The sequence below is a fragment of the Sapajus apella genome, unplaced genomic scaffold, assembly GCF_009761245.1.
Source record: "Sapajus apella isolate SASKATOON/1434 unplaced genomic scaffold, GSC_monkey_1.0 scaffold24, whole genome shotgun sequence".
NCBI classification, from domain to species: Eukaryota; Metazoa; Chordata; class Mammalia; order Primates; family Cebidae; genus Sapajus; species Sapajus apella.
This window is the reverse complement of record NW_022436964.1, coordinates 25,601,584-25,619,332: the sequence shown is the minus strand read 5'-3', so window position 1 is coordinate 25,619,332 and position 17,749 is coordinate 25,601,584. Positions and strand designations below refer to the sequence as shown.

Sequence of the window (17,749 nt, the reverse complement as noted above, 5' to 3'; positions counted from 1 at the left end):
TGTCAAGCCACATGTAGGAGAATGAAACTGGATCTTCATCTCTCACCTTATACAAAAATGAACTCAAGATGGATCAAGGACTTAAGTCGAAGACCTGACACTATCAACATTCTAGAAGATAACATTGGAAAAACCCCTCTAGACATTGGTGTAAGCAAAGGTTTTATGACCAAGAACCCGAAATCAAATGCAATAAGAGCAAAGATAAATAGTAATAGGAATATTTTAACTCCATCATGTAGCCCATCTACAGAATTGACATGTGTATCTTAGGAAAGATATACTCTCTCACATGTGTATCTTAGGAAAAGTCTAACTCAGTTATCTTATAATGCTTGTTTTTTAAATAACTTCTTCTAGATTGGCAAGGGATCTTCTTTCGTGCTCTAAAATGATTCATACTGAACTGATACTTTCAATGCAGCAGGAATACTATAGAACTTTAATCACTGCCTCATTAACTGCTATCTATTTTTCACATGCAAGTGCAGCAGTACTGTCCTATATAGTCATCCCAATAGGTAGCCAGGGCTCCAATCTCCTTTCCTGAGGTTGGAGGTTACAGATATCTGAGATCTTCTGAAATTAGAGTATCTTCATTGGCTAATGAAAAGGTACTGAACTCAGTCATGAAGGGTGTCACTCTTTCTGCACAATTAGTTGGTGGGGTGCTGTGTTGAAGAAAGAATGATTTCTGCAGGTTCCAATTGAATGGAGATTCTTACTCCAATTATGGCTAATAATGATGTGGAAAATGACTGAATTTCCTCAGTGACCTTCACTTTGTTCCCTAGTGACCTTTATTTTGGTTCTCCTCTAGTTCTAACTGTTAGGACAGAGAGTTTTCTGTTTTCTTTGGCAAATTCTCTAAGCTCCCATGGTGCTCTGTGGGGCTGCTCCTATACTCCTTCACTTGACAGTTGTTACACAACTTTTTAGTAATCTGGGGTGACTCCCTGCCATATTATTAACATTTTTATCAGGGGTTTTCTCATGCCTCAAAATCCACTTTCACCATATTCTCCCAAATGTGTCTTTTTTAAAATCCAAGCAACAACAACAAAACCATGTTTATTTTTCTTTCAAACATTCAAATTTCTCAGTACTCAAAAATTGGAGATGTAAATATAGCATTGATATACATGTACATATAAATATTTATATTTCTTAACTCCTTCTGCAATAAAGAAAAGCAAGCAGAAAAAATTTAATTTCCATCAAAAATAGCACGGGTAGGGAGAATGGAGAAAGACTGGTCAGTGGATTCAAAGTTACAGAGAAAGCAGGAAGAAGTTCTTGCGTTCTACTATACAGTAGAGCGACTATAGCTGACAACATATTACATATTTCAAAAAAGCTAGAAGAGAAAATTTTGGATGCTCTCACCACAAATGATAAGTATTTGAGGTGATAAATATGCTAATGACCCTGATTTGATCATTACATAATGTATACTTGTATGGAAACATCCCACTGTACCACATAAATATTCTACTTACGTATCAATTAAAACTGAAAGAAAACATATTAAAAAGTGCCAGAAAAAGACATAGCTAGATGTGTATTCCCTTAATTTATTGAAGGCTTATTTGTGTTTTCTTAAGTTGCAGACATAATACTTCGTCACAGACTTAATGCTTTGAAACAACACTCGTTTATTATGTAATCGTTCTGTAGGTTAGGACTCTAAATGCAGTATGGCCTACCTGCATCCTCTGCTTAAAAACTCACAAGGCCAACATCAAGATGTTGGCAGTGCTGTGTTCCTCCCTGGAGGCTGTAAGAATGAATCCGCTTCTAAGCTCACACAGCTTGCTGGCCTTAATCACTTCTTGGCAGTAGAAGCCAGGTCCGTTTCCTTGCTGGCTGTCACCTGGGGTGGTCTTTGGCCCTGGAGGGTGCCTGCATTTCCTTTGGTGCCATCCATATGTCCTCCCACCGCAGGAATGGCAGGTTGCCCCCCCTCAGACTTTCAATCTCTCTGACTTCCGCCACATCTGTCTAACCACAGCCAGAGAAAATTCTCTTCATTTTAAGGATTCATGTGATTAGACTGGGCCTACCCAGATAATCCCCCTATTTTAAGGTCCATAGTCTTCACTGCTTCTGCAAAGTACCTTTTGCCATGGAAGGTAACACAGGGATCAAGGCATGGACACTTTCAGGGAGTCACGCTGCTTATCACAGGAGGCTTTCTAATTAAGATACCAAAATGGAACCCATTATGTTTATTATATAAAGCTTTGCATCTTCTGTGCCTCCAGAACACAATAATACCCAAAGCAAATGATCATCTGTGAAAATCTATATGCCACATACATGAGAAAGAGTTAATATCATTATCTCTAAGGAACTTTTAGAAAGCAAGCAAAGATAAACCATATTTCAAATTGGAGGCAGGGCAGAAACCCTTCATTTCTACATTTATTTGCAAAAAGATTCAGATTTTGGCTAAGAATGCCTTTTATGGTTCAAGCTCATGTTCTTTAATATGTTAATGATTATCATTTTATAATTAAAAAGACAAGTGTTATCTTGAATGTCTGATAAATATAATTGTATAAGAAGTCATTGCTGTTTTTAAAATTACATGTTTAATATTTCTGAATTATTAAGGAATTGATTTTCGTTACAGAAAATAAGGCATAGAATAGATTAGAAATAAGAATATAGATAATTCATCTATTAGGAAGGAATAGTCTTTTTATAATGTTCATAGAAAAACACTTAAATTTGGGGATCACAGCGTAAGCAGCGTTGATAACCTTCCTTTTCAAATTTGAACACTGTCACTAGTACAGTGCTTTATAAACATTTATTGAGTATCCACTATGTGTTAAGCTCTGTTTTAAGCACTTTGGATATATTAATATTAGTATAGGAAGCAAAGATTTCTATCTGTTTAGAGCACACATTTTGTCATAACAGAAAAAAATTCTTGTGATATATTGTACTATGGAAAAAAAATAGATGAAAGGGCAGTATTTGCTGTATGATCTTAATTTGTAAATGTGCTTAAAAAATAGAAACAATCACCATATAGTAAATGATTGGCATAATGTGTTTAGCCAACTGGACTGTATTTTTATTGGCATTATATTTCATAAATCTTCTTAAATAATAAAACTTTTAGAAATAAATTTGCTCCTAAGTCTTTGCACTCTTTCTTTTAAGTAAGAGAAATTACATTCTTATACAAAAGAGTAAGGATCACTTACTCCTTTGGGTAAGAGGAATCATGAGAATCACAATGTATGAATAGTTTGAGGGATTTAGATAGATGTTGCCAAGATGACCTCTAGAAATAATGACCCAGCATCAACTCCCACAGCCCCGTGTGCGTCTGCCTATTTCCCTTGCTCATAAACACTGCTCCACACATCTACTAATGATAACAATTACTGCTGCGTGTATTTACCATATGTTGTTTTTCAAATTTTAACATCTCTCAAATTTGGATGCTTACCCAATGGAATAATTTAACTTTTTTTTTTCTTTTGTAGAGCTCTATGAAATAATGGTTTGTCCTAATCCATGGCATTTTAGATTTTTAAAAATCCAGTAACACGTAAATCCTAATGCTGTATTTGTGAATATTAATCATAATTCTAAAAGCGATTTAATGCTGTTAAACATTTTAAAATATCACTGGAACATGGTATGCTGAATGTTACCATAGATTGCTGATTAACTTCCTAAGAAAAATCTTATTTTCCATGGTGGTATTGAGGAATTAGAAACACAGACGACCTGTTTTAATTGCTACAAATCAGTATTACTTGTTCTATATTTTAAAGAGATATGTAGGAGAAAAAGAGAACATGTCACCAGAGTTAACAAGAACCTTTAAAAAAGGAAAGAGATTTTAGGAAATAAACAAAAAAATTAGCTGCAACCAAGAACGTTTGTTTTTTATGTAGGAAATGTATAACATCTTTAAGAGGAGTTTACTGATTTGGTCTGCTTTATGCTACTATGTGCTAGGTTTTACTATTAAATATTTTAAAATAATTACATGCCAAATAAACTACTATTGTATTGGTTTTCACAATTACACAATTGTCACCATTTTATACATTTAGAAGCAAATATTTATCTAGTTAATTGTCCAGAATTAAGAAAGTTGAAAAGGCATAAATTGCTTCAAATGATCAGTAAGCCCAAAGAAATCATCCACTTTCTTGAAATTAAATACATAAAAATTAAAATTGAATAAAAATTTTGCCATAAAACTAAAAATACTGTATTTGAATATAATATCACAAATTCTAATATTAAAGTGTTCCAAGTCTTAGTTTCTCCAAATGAAGATACAAAGAATTTGAACCCAACTATAAGAAATAACTCATAAAATGCTTTCAAAATGAATAGAAAATTCCTGGCTCATAGTAAGTCTTCATTATAATCAACTAAAATGATGACATGGATAATTAACATATTTAGAAAATATATTGATGCAGCTCCCCTAACATTTCATTTGTCTTTTCACTTTTTTCTCTAACAGAGGACTGGTAGTAGAAGTAATATAATTTCTAACCTTCATAAAATGAATATTTAAAAATATTAGCTTTAGAGTTATGCATAATTTCTGTGTAACTTTAAGGAATATATTCCTTAGTTTTCTGTCTTTCACTAATGAGATAAACTTGATCATCAAAGTCTGAGTAATCAAATAACTACAGTATTACAGAAAATCCCCACCCAAACCATAAAGTTTGAATTGACAGATGAAGTGGCTGTGACTTCCATTACTCCCTTGCCTAAGTTAATTGGCTATTCTCCCAGGAAGATGTCTTCAGTTTTTCCTCTGAGCAGTTTGAATGACCATTCTAAATGTGTATACTGACAAAATAGAAAATGTAACCCAGTAGAAGCAAACGTTGCTATGAATAAAGGAACTGAATGAACTCAAATAAATAGGCCATTTACAAAGAAAGTTACTTTTTCTTTCTTTTCTCTTCCAATTCTGGTCTATAGGTTAGTCCTTATTGCTGCCTCTGGTTAAAATCTTTGCAGGTCCCATAGCTTCACTGGGACTATATTTATTTCTATTATTGATACATAATATTTTACATATTTAGGGGTACAGCTGAATGTTTGTTACAGTATGGAATGTGTTATGATCAAGTCAGGATATTTGAGATACCCATCACCTTGCGTATCATTTCTATATGTTGGTATCATTTCAAGTTCTCTTTTCTATGACTTTGAAATATACAAGATACTGTTGCCAGCTATAGTCACTTTAGTCTGCTAACAAACATTAAAACTTATTTCTTCTATCTATTTATATATTTGTACCTATTAATAAACCTCTCTTTATCCTCCCATACCAACCACCAACCCATCCCAGTCTCTAGTATTTATCCTTCTATTCTCCATGAGATCAATTTGTTTAGCTCCCACATATGAGTAAGAAGATGCAGTATTTTTCTTTCTGTGACTGGATTATTTCAAAATAATGACCTCCAGTTCCATCTATATCCCCCGAGCAGCAGCATCAGCATCAGCTGGGAACTTGATTTAGAAATGCAAACTTTGGATCCCACTCCCCAGCTACTGAATTACTGAGACCTCTAGCCTTTTTGATGTATTCTGAAGTTTGAAAAGCATTGTAATATCTCATAGTTAGATAGAAAGAAGCAAACTGGTATTTTTGAGTAGCCATTGGGAATCAGTTACCATAGTGGGCACTTCAATTAAATTACCTATTCTAGAAGCGGTTGGGCGCAGTAGCTCACGCCTGTAATCCCAGCACCTTGGAAGGCCAAGGTGGGCGAATCACAAGGTCAAGAGATTGAGACCATCCTGGCCAACATGGTGAAACCCCGTCTCTACTAAAAATACAAAAATTAGCTGGGCATGGTGGTGCATGCCTGTAGTACCAGCTACTCAGGACGCTGAGGCAGGAGAATTGCTTGAACCCGTGAGGCAGAGGTCGCAGTGAGCTGAGATCGTGCCACTGCACTCTAGCCTGGTGCCTGGTGACAGAGTGGGACTCTGTCTCAAAATAATAATAATAATAATAATATAGTTCTAGAAGCATATAATTCTGTGTAGTTAGCAAGCCCCTCTCCTGTCTTGATCTATGCCCATGGGCAAGTAATTTAATTTTCCTGTGCCTAAGTTAGTCTATAAAATAAATATAATAAAAGTGCCTACCACTCAGAGTTGTTAGAAGGATTATATAGGTTAGTATATTAAAAACCCTAAGACACATGTAATATGTACATATGTTTGCTTGTACCATTACTATCATCTCATATATTATTAACAATTATTATTGAGGCCTCCATAAGTTAAGTAACTTGCCAGATGTAATACAATTAAAATAGTAGAACCCTGAAGTTGATTCCAGGGTTATTTTCCTGTAAAATATTTTTTGTCTCCCCTATTTACAACAATTATATTTGCACAACACATTTTGTTGCCTATATATACATAATTTCCCTCCTTTTATATTTTTCAACATTGCTATGATAGACTGGCTTCCTTAGTTCAGCATCACGGGAGGGAGTGATGCCTTATGCTCTCCAGTATCTGAAATGATACTTAGGAACATAGATGTTCAATAAATACTTGCTAATTGATAAGGAAGAATAAGATCATGACTGATTACTTCTTCAAACACTGATAAAGTGGAACAAATTTGATATACTCATAAAATCAGAGATTGTAGAAATCATGTTATGGTAATATATCTCTTTTTTTCCCCCTCTATTTTTGACAGGCATATGTCAGAGTAGCCTAGGTCTGTACACAGGGCTAAAAATTTAGATGTTCTCTAACTAAATCCCTTTTATTTATCAATGTGCAGCATATTTCGCATAAATGGTAGAGAAACATTTATTTATGAGTTTTTCTATTTTAAGAAAATGTAATTTAAGTTATTGAATAAAGATGTTTCACCTCATAGAATCATAAGAAATAATGTTGTGTCTTGAGATTAGCTAAATTATCCTGAATATAGTTTGTATAAGTTTCATATTGAGCAACTGACAACTTAGAAGAAACAATCATGTTCAATGAAAATATTTTTATTACTAAAAAGTGTCTTGGTACATAAAACTCAACTCATAAGAATTATAATCTTACTCTATACTTATGACTACATAATAATTCCCATTATACCAATTATACTGTTTTTTGGGTATTAGCAAGTGTTTATTAAACCAATACACTCTTAAATATTATTGTGCTCTTCTTTGGTTATAGAAAGATGAGACAATTTGATCTCAAGAACCAAATAATGTAGTATACAACAAAACTACTGGCTGAGTTGAGGGATGGCCATGTGATTGGAAGGGGAGAAAGAAAAATGAGAGAAGAGAGACAATATAAAAATGGATAACGGCCAGAACATATGTGACAAAAACTCTTTGACCTACCACCTTCACGGCAATTAGCCCAGAAAACCAATCCACAGCCTCTGCAATTGACTCAGAATGGTCAGGACTTTGGGGACATTTTCAGGTCACTGACTGCCAACTTCCTGAATTTTTACCCCCTTCTTCCAATGCAGAACCAACCAGAGAAAGCCAAATATACTTCCCAAAGCAATGACATAGGTTGCTCTGCTTCTAGTTAGCCTGCTTCCAGTTTCTCCACATTAATTTATCTCTAATCAGAATGCATCTCAAGCCTCCCCTTTTCATTCACTGTTAGGTTTTCCTGTTCTCCACCTGCCTTTGAGTCTCTGGCAAATGCAAATGATGAATGGCCGATTTCCTTGCTATAGCCAACTGCAAATAAATAGTTTCTGTTTATTCACATCTGGATGGTCTTTGTTCATTTTCATGAAGACAGCAGAGGTAGAATTGCTGGGCTTGAAAAGTGATTGGATGAAATGATGAAAAGAAAGGGAAGAATCAGTAATGAATAACCTTTTAGGTTTGTGTGAATGATAAGTTAGAAGCATCACTAACAGAACAATCCGAGGAGCAGGGTGGGTTTTATTGGGAAGGGGATAAATTTTGTTTTGGAAATGTTAAATTCAAGGTAATTGTGCAATATATAGGTAGAAATATCTAGCAGGAAGTTTGGGAAAGTAGCACCGAGACCAGAAATACATTCAGGTCTAGTAATACTAATTTGGAAAGTTAAGATGTAAATTGAATATGAAAATTATAAAGATGAAGATTGCAACCAAGTATCTAAGTGCAGGTTCATATAGGAATAAGTAGAAAGAGGACAGGATCAGAAAATATATTTATACCTTGATTCTTGAACTCAAACATCCATGAGCACAGCTATGTCCCTAGGTATTGTGTCTGCCACTGAGATAGGCTCTTAAACTGTCTGTACTGGGAAGAAGAGAAAGTAAAGATAAAGACAAAAAGATGTAATCATAAGAATATAAAAACAAAATGAAATGAAAATGATAATAATCCAAAACTAGAAAGCAGTTTTATAATTCCTGGAAAAAGAGAATTTCATAAAGGAAAAAGTTGTTAACAAATACTGTGTGCTGTAAATGTTCCAGGGGGATGATGGTTTTCAAAGGAACGTGGAATCTGATGTCTTGGCACCATTGTGGATGTTCAATCAAGGGCATCATTAGAGTTTTTTGGTTGAAAAATATGTTGCAAATCATAAGAAGTGTAGAGTATCCACACAAGAAGAAAATAAAAGACAGCTTGAAGACTCAGGCTGGTCAAGGGCAAAGTTCTCCAGGAGAGATAAGCCTTGACATTACAGGTTGAAAATAAAGATCAAGTGGAGATGAGAAATTGGTTATTATTAGAAAAAGCATAAAGCGTGCATGTTAATTCAGGACTGAAAAGAGGGAATAAAAGCAAAAATATGAGGGGGAGAGAGATCCTTTCTTGAAAATAAAGTAATAGAAAAGGAATGAATGAAGATGAATGTGGATTTTTGAAGGGTCGAATAAAAAAGTCGAAGTTGTTCTCATGAATGACTTTCATCCACTTAATTTGTGCACAAGTCATGTCATAGCAGGAGAGAGAAGCAGGAGCAGAATAGGAGAATAGGAGAGAGTTGGAAATAGTTCACTTTAGTGGATACGGCATTAGGAATATAATGGTTAGGTAATTGTAGAGAAATAACAGTGATGGTGAAACATGAGCAACATAGAAGTCTAGTTGTGTGGCAGCATAGCAAATAATAATAGTAATGGTGATGGAATCAAAAGGCTTAATGTAGTAGCTTTCTTTTCCAAAAATTAAAAGTTTGAGACGGTTTTGTGAAACATTATCTAAATGAGATGGGGTAGATTTGAGTGAGGGGAGATTAAGAGAAGACAGAGGTTGTAGGATACTTCATATACATGAACTATTTTTGAGATAAGGAAACCATAGCTTAGGAAGTTGTACATAGCTTGCTAGTATTGCTAAAATGAAGCTTCTGATAAATGTTTCTGAGGTGGGGCTTGAGATTCCGTATTTCTAACAAGACAGAACTGTCAGTGAGAATCTGTAGTTCAACAAAAATCTCAGGTGACTTTTATGTGCATTTAAGTTTGAGAGGTACTGCTGTATACTTTGCTTCTGCCTCTGAGTTGGCAATTGGCAAGAAAGTATGGTAAGGATGAAAGAAGAAGAAAATACAGGATACTTTCAGGGCTTGATTAAAGCAGCCATCCACGGCAAGTAAGAGAGAAAGGGACCAGTGCCACCCAAATGCTGCTGTATATTTTCAGAATAGGGAGTGATAAGGATCTGCTAGTCATAATGGCAACTATAAGACGGAGTCTTCAAGCTTATCTGAGCGGGTGCAACAGTTGAAGTGAAATGAAAATGAATGTTGCCATAGTTACAGTGAATTTATATCAAGGCTATACCAATCCTGTGAACTTTCACACAGACTTACAGCTTTTCCAATATGACTATCTCCAGAAATGAAAGGATCATTATATTATGCTATGAGTTACAATTTAAAATTTTAATTTCTTCTTAAATGCATAGGTATCTATAACAAGGCAAGTTTTATGATGAGCATTGTTATTTCTTTAAGCTTTACCAATTAGTGTGGCTCATTGTCAACTAGGGAAAATTATGACAATGTCACTCATGAAAAGGACTTCAGAGGATGTTTTTGGAATACACCCATTTATAGTTTGAGGTTATTGTTGTCAACCTTTTCAACACAACTTCAAAGATTTTAAAGAGATTTTCATGTTCTGAATAATTTAGAGAGGCATTTTTCAGAGTAGTCATGCCTCAGAGTCAAAATATTCAACATAAAGATGTAAAATTTTTCAATTAAGAGACATGAATTACCACTTGTTTAATGTTATTTTTATATATCATTGATGCCCAAAATCTTTGTAGTCATTATTTTCATTTTATGCCTTTTAAATGAGTATAAAACTTTGTTTAGAGGTTTTTACATTTTGGATTTTGTGAGCATAATTTAAGAACAGATGATCACTCACTGAGGTGGCTATCAAAGGCACCATGACCAACTGGCTAAAATACAAGTTCTGGCCTATATTATTTATTGGCAACACTTTTCTTAGATTTTCTAAGCATGCATTTTGTTATGTAGTAACCAGTAAACTTTCAAATGACTTTCAATTATATAATGAAATTCCAAAAACCACCTGGGAGGTTAATGATTTGTCTTGGTGTTAATCCATGAATAGCCTTTTCTTTCCAATAGGTTTTAGACAATTGAAGACAGGGATTATTTATTTATTATTTTATTTATTCTAATATATACTAATGTGCTAATGCTTTATAGCAGGTTCAGAAAATCAGACAAATTTGAGTCTCCAGAATAATATACTACACAATTATCTTTGTAAAATACAAAATACATTTACATTATTTAAGATATAGACTAATGGACTAACATAAGGATCTTTTTAAAATAACAGCTCTATTGAGATATAGTTTGGTTATTCCCAAGGTAATTCTGTACCCATTAGCAGGCATTCCCCATTCCTCCACCCTTATTCTCTGGTACACTTGAATCTGCTTTTTGTTTGTATAGAATTTATTTGTCTCTCAAATTTGAGAAACAATTCATCCAAGTCTGAGATAACATGCCACATTGTCATTTGATCCAGTTTCTTCCTGTTTTAATTGCTCTACCTGGAAGTCTGAGAAACAAAGAGGTTAGGGTGGCCTCTTAAAATACAAAATGACTGCTGAAGCTCCGGGCATTAATTCTGCATTCTAACCCGAAATTTAAATTATGGAAGGAGGAACAAAGATGAACAGGCCTCTTGCATTCACTGACACTGCTTAGACTTTGCTTACACCACAACCACATGTGTGCTTTTGCCAGAAGTTAATCTTTTGGCACTGAGACAAAGGATCATTGTTTTATTCCAAGTGGTCATGACCTAGCAAAAAATAAGTAAGGTAAGATGGATATTGAGGGATAACTAAAAGTTTCTGCCATAGTGTTAAACCCATTCAAACTTATTTAAAACTTCCCAAGCTAGATTTTGGAACACCTAACGGATAATCTTGGGAAGATATTATAGAGTGCGATTGTACAATATTTATTCGTTTTTGAAGTGGCAATAAAATATACAGTTGTTAAACATTGGTAACCAGAGTACAAGACCTATTATGATACTTGTCTTATTGTATCACTTTAACCTCACATTGTATTATAATAGTGGCTGGTAAATAATTGTTTAGTAAATATTTATGGAATAAATGTAGTAATCAATGAACTAGCATTATATACCACTTTATACAACAGATTTACATACATTATTCATAGGATGAGTTGCTAGTCTCACCATTCATCAGTTATTCCACCTTTTCCTGGGTTTAAGATCTTTTTTGTAAAAAATGAGACAGGCATTGAATAAGACATTGAGAAGATTTGGATAAGGTAAACTCTAACACCTAAATACAGGGTATTTTTATCATTAAGAGTCTATTCAGTTATTATTTCTTTATTGCAGCACTTAGATGGTCACTGATTACTTTTTGAGAGTTTATAATATGCAAGGTTTTACTGAAACATTCTACATTTTTTCCCAAATGTGTTGCCTACAATTATAATAGGAATTATGTTTTTGAGATGATAAGCTTCAGTCTTTTGAAAGAAGTATGAGTTCAAAGTTATTTTTTTAAAGCATTATTTGCATTTTTCTAAATGGATAAAAGGGTATCTGGTTTTCCAAGAAATTGTTCCTGATAACTTATGCCAAAATCATTCTTACATTACCTAGAATTTACATATTTTGTAACAATGTTATATATTCTAAAATTTATTGGCATCAAACTCTAGAATTTGGCATGTCTGATAAATAATGCATAGTTTTAATTTAGCATTTAATGAGCTAGGTACTGTGGGGATGTCACTATCTAAAATTAATTATAATTAATTAGAGTTGTAAGACTAGAAGCTTTTTATTTACTTTTCTTATAGATTTATAAAAAATTCAGAATATAGTTATATACTGCTTTACTAAGATACGACTTTAGGTTTTTTCTGAATTGACTAAAATGCAAGCCCCCCATTTCTTTCACACATCCTCCCTTTAAAAGAATCTGATCAATACAGTGAACACACAACCCATAGAATAGCAGAAAATGATGACTGATGGGGGACAGTTTATACAGAATTTACAATGAACTCAAACAACTTAATAAGAACAAAATGAATCCCATTAAAAGGTAGGCTAAGGGCTGGGTGTGGTAGCTCCCGTCTCTAATTCCAGCATTTTAGGAGGCCGAGGTGGGTGGATCACTTAAGTCAGGAGTCTGAGACCAGCCTGCCAACATGCTGAAACCCCATCTCTACTAAAAAAAGTAAAAATTAGCTGGGCATGGTGGTGGGACTCTGTAATTCCAGCCACTCAGGAGACTGAGGCAGGAGAATCACTTGAACCCAGGAGGCAAAGATTGCAGTGAGCCCAGATCGTGCCACTGCACTCCACCTTGGTGAAAGAGAGAGACTCTGTCTCAAAAATAAATAAATAAATAAACAAAGAAAGTAGGCGCTAAGGGCACAAATAGACATCATTCAAAAGAAACCATATAAATGGTCAACAAGCACGTGAAAAATGATCATTAAAACTACAATGACATATCATCTTACATCAATCATAATGGCTATTAATAAAAAGACAAAAAACATGTTGGCCAGGACAGAGAAAAGGGAAGACTTATACACTGTTGATGGGAATGTAAATTAGTACAGCCTCTATGGAAAACAGTATGGAGATTTCTCAAAGAACTAAAAATAGAACTACCCTTGGATCTAGCAATCCCACTACTTGATATATGCCCACCAAATGGAAATTATTGTATCAAAAAGATACCTACAGTCATATGTTTATTGCAGTACTATTCACAGTAGCAAAGATATGGAATAACCTGTCTATCAAGAAATGATTAAATAAAGAAAATGTAATACATATGCACATGCGCACACACACACACACACACACAAAATAGTATGTAATACTATTTGGTCATAAAAAAACCATGTCTTTGCAGCGACGTGGTTGGAACTGGAGGTCATTATTTTACGTGAAACAACCCAGACACAGAAAGAAAAATACAGCATGTTCTCTCTTATAAGCGGGACCTCAATAATATGTTCATATGGACTTAGAGCTTGGGTTGGTAGACAGTGGAAACTCAGAGGGTGAGGGGGTGGGAGGGAGGTGCATGATGACAAATGACTTAATGGGTACAATGGATCTTATTTTGGTAATGACATACTGAAAGCCCTGACTTCACCACTATGTGATATATGCATATAGCAAAATTACACTTATATCCCACAAGTTTATACAAAAAAAGAATCTGAATTTCTAAGCTACATCTAACTAAAGGGAAGGAAAGTTTGTGCTTAAAACTCAACTATAGCTGAACATACAGGGAGAGGAACAACACTTACGGGGGCCTGTCAGGGGAGGTGTGGAATTGGTAGGGGAGGATTAGGAAAAAGTTAATGCGTGCCGGGCGTAATACCTAGGTGATAATTTGGTAGGTGCAGCAAACCACCGTGGCAATTTTACCTATGCAACATTCCTACACATGCTGCACATGTGCCCCAGAACTTAAAAAATAATAATAAAATAATTATTAAACTCTACTATATTACTTACTAGTTCTCTATCCTTGGATATATTTGTTTACCTCTCTAGTCAATGTTCTTATTTATACAACTTAGATACTCATAATACCTGGTAGGATTGCTATGGAGATTAAATGAGATGAACTTAAAGCCTTTGACACACTTCTTGGCACATAGTATGTGTTCAGTAAATGTTAACTGCAGTTATTAATAAGGACCAGCCAACTAAGATAATATTAGAGTTATAATAAATGTAAAATTACTTGACTCCTAAAACTGAAAAGAATAAATGAATATATGTGTATTGAAATAGCACTTGTAAAAATACTGTACAATGGTCAACTATCATATAGAGATGTAATGGCTAAGATATGACTAGTTTCTATAAACTAGAAATATAATTATGAGAATTAAATGAGTTAATACATAAAAATACTGAGACCAGAATCTTACATTCATTATATGTTTCGTGAATGTTATCTACTAATATTATTCTATCCTGGTATATGACTTATCTGGGATTCTGAATTTTATTAATTTCAGGTTCAGTTTTGACTTTAAAACATAGTAAGACTTTTTGTAGTTTATTTAGGCAACAGTTAGCTTTCTTCTGTGAAAATGTGGAAAATAATCTCTAACACATAAAACTTTTCTGAGCATCAAGGATATATGAGATGAACTGTAGAAATCCTATTGCAGCACCATTTTTCTATTGCCGATTAAATATTATTTTCTAAACTCAACAAACTGCCTTTATAATTATTCCAAATCATTTTGAAGTGTTTATAATTATTTAAATTATTATTTAAAATGCTTTTCTAATTTTTAGGTTTCCAAAAAATTTTAGGTACAATTTCCTCTCCCACCCCCAAATTTTTGGACTCCCTGTAAAATTAAGTCAAGAGGAGGTAAAGCACTCTAATTCATTTAAAGAGGGAGAAATCACCATTTAAGATGCTATTTTCATGAATTTCTCCAAACACTGCATTGTAGTTCCAATAAATCCATTCATTAAAGGCATTTATCTATGGAAATACTAAAATAATACTCAAAAGTTGTACTTGAACTATATAACTCTTCAAGATTTCTGAAGTAACTTGATAGTCATTCATACATAACTGAAGCATTTCTTATTTGGCATGGTAGGTTTAGAATACCAGAATTATAAAATTTTCAATAATTTCTTTTGAAGTCTGCTTACTTGGCTTAACATTGATGCTTTCTGTATGGTTGCTCCTCAAGTAACTAGTACAAATGAGAGAAGTATATCTGATCCAATTTTTTTTTTTTTGAGACATTGTCTTACTTTGTCACCCAGGTGGAAGTGCAGTAGTGTGATCTCAGCTCACTGCAACCTCTTCATCCCGGATTCAAGCTATTCTCCTGCCTCAGCCTCCTGAGTAGCTGAGACTGCAGGTGTACACCACCACACCTGGCTGATTTTTGTATGTTTAGTAGAGAAGGGGGTTTCACCATGCTGGCCAGGCTGGCCTCGAACCCCTGACCTCAGGTGATCCACCTGCTGCGGCCTCCCAAAGTGCTGGGATTTCAGGCGTGAACTACCACATCCAACGTGATCCAATTCATTTAGCTACAGTCTTATGTGAAATAAAATTTATTGAAATTTATCAAGGATAAAACTCTAACCTAGTGTTAATGTCACTGACAGTTTAATAACTGGTCCTTCCTCACAAATCGCTCCTCAAAAATAGTTATTTATGCACACCATGTTAAAATAAACTCTTTCCTTTTTATTTTTATTTATTTACTTTTTTTTTTTTTTTTTTTTTTTTTTTTTTAGGTCTCACTTTTTTCCTCAGACTGGATGCAGTGGCACAATCTCTGCTCACTGTAGCCTCAACATCCACGGTTCAAGTGATCATCCTGCCTTAGCCCCCCAAGTGGCTGGGAGTACAGGCACACACCACCACTCTTGGGTAATTTTTGTATTTTTTGTAGAGATGGGGTTTCTCCATATTGCCCAGGATGGTCTTGAACTCTTACGCTCAAGCAATCTTCCTGTCTCAGCCTCCCAAAGTCCTAGGGTTACAGATGTAAGCCACCATGCCCAGCCAACGCTTTCCTTTTTAAATGTATCCTTGCCTGAGTCAAGCTCCACAAATCATTGAAAATGGTAAGCTAACATTGGAATAAACCATATTTCTGCTTTGACCGTCTTCTGTTTTTTTGTTTTTTTTTTTTTTTTTTTTTTTTTGTGAGGAGGAATGTCACTCCATAGCCCAAGCTGGAGTGCAGTGGCATGATCTCGGCTTAACTGCAACCCTCACCTCTGGGACTCAAGTGATTCTCCTGCCTCAGCCTCTTAAGTAGCTGGGACTAGAGGAGCACGCCACCACACCCAGTTATTTTTTTTTTTTTGTATTTTTAGTAGAGACAGGGTTTTGCCATGTTGCCCTGGGTAATCTCAAACTCCTGAGCTCAGGCAGTCCATACGCCTCGGCCTCCCAAAGTGCTGGGATTACAGGCATGAGCCACTGCGCCTGTCCTGACCGTCTTATATACCTAAAATTACCCCTCTGATTTGGATTTGTCCTCGGAAGGCCAACTAGTCAAATATTCTGAATATCATTTCTGGAATCCCTGAACTTAAATATGAGCTATAATTTACACTCTACATACCCAACATATCTGATCAGTAAAACAATGTCAATAATACAAATGAGGATGTCTTTTGGATTTGTTGTTAATATCAAAATATTCACTTTCAAATGCAGATAAACATTCTAGATACAACAAAAGGACATAAATCTCTTTATGTGCTTTTTATGTTGAAATTCCATTATTATGTTAAAAGCGTCAATTTGATATTGCAAATATGCAACATAGTACCTGCAGGAATAATCTAGCATCTGATCGTGCTAAAAGAAATTATTGTATCTGCACTATAATGTGAAAACCTTAAAGCTTGACTTCAAACTTTTAATAATAAAATGGTAATAACAATTAAAACTTTTTTAATTTGTGTATATAAGAAGTTTATTCTACAATGGTAATATTTAGCTTTAGCCAAATGTTGATTCTAATACTCAGCCTTTTAACATTTGGCCAAAATTTAATTTGCCGTACCGTTAGATATAAAGAGAGGGCAAGAAGAAAGTTCACTCTAATTCATTGATTGACTTTTTAAAGAGCAAACATTTCAAACCACACTTGGTTCTTCACAGAGGATTCTCCTTTCACAAATGTCAATAAGAAATAGGTCTCCTGAAAACCTCTTCTCCATCCCTGCTCCTGGAGGGTCAGTGAAAGCAGAAAGTGATACTAAATGAATGAACCTGGAAGGTCTACTAGAATTGTAATGTACTTCTTTGCACCTCTGTGATAGTGATATTTTGTTTTTCTCTAACATTTCATCAAAAAGAAACGTTTTATGTCACCCCTCAAGTGGTTCATTTTACTGTCAGATTCACTTTCACATACGATAATCCCTCCTAAGAATTAAGTATTATTCCTTCATCAGATAAATGAAGTTATATAAACTATTTTCTTCAATTATAGTAGAAACCGGTTGAAACAGTTTAATACATAAGCACTTGAGAAAAACGCTTCCTCCCAAAACAGTACCAACCGTTGAAGAATTGACATAAAAGACTCAATGTATTACAATTTTTCTATTTTAACTTATATTGCAATTAGGTAGAGATTACACAGTAGAGCACCTGTTTATAGACCTATCAGTCATTCATGAATCTTCTTAAGGGTTTGCAAGTATTAA

The 17,749-nt window shown here is 34.5% G+C and overlaps 1 protein-coding gene across 43 annotated transcripts in view; it reads left to right on the top strand.

Moving 5' to 3' along the window:
• Positions 1-17,749, top strand: part of PTPRD (protein tyrosine phosphatase receptor type D) — a 2,321,819-nt gene that overhangs the window by 1,059,630 nt on the left and 1,244,440 nt on the right. The window lies entirely within an intron of this gene.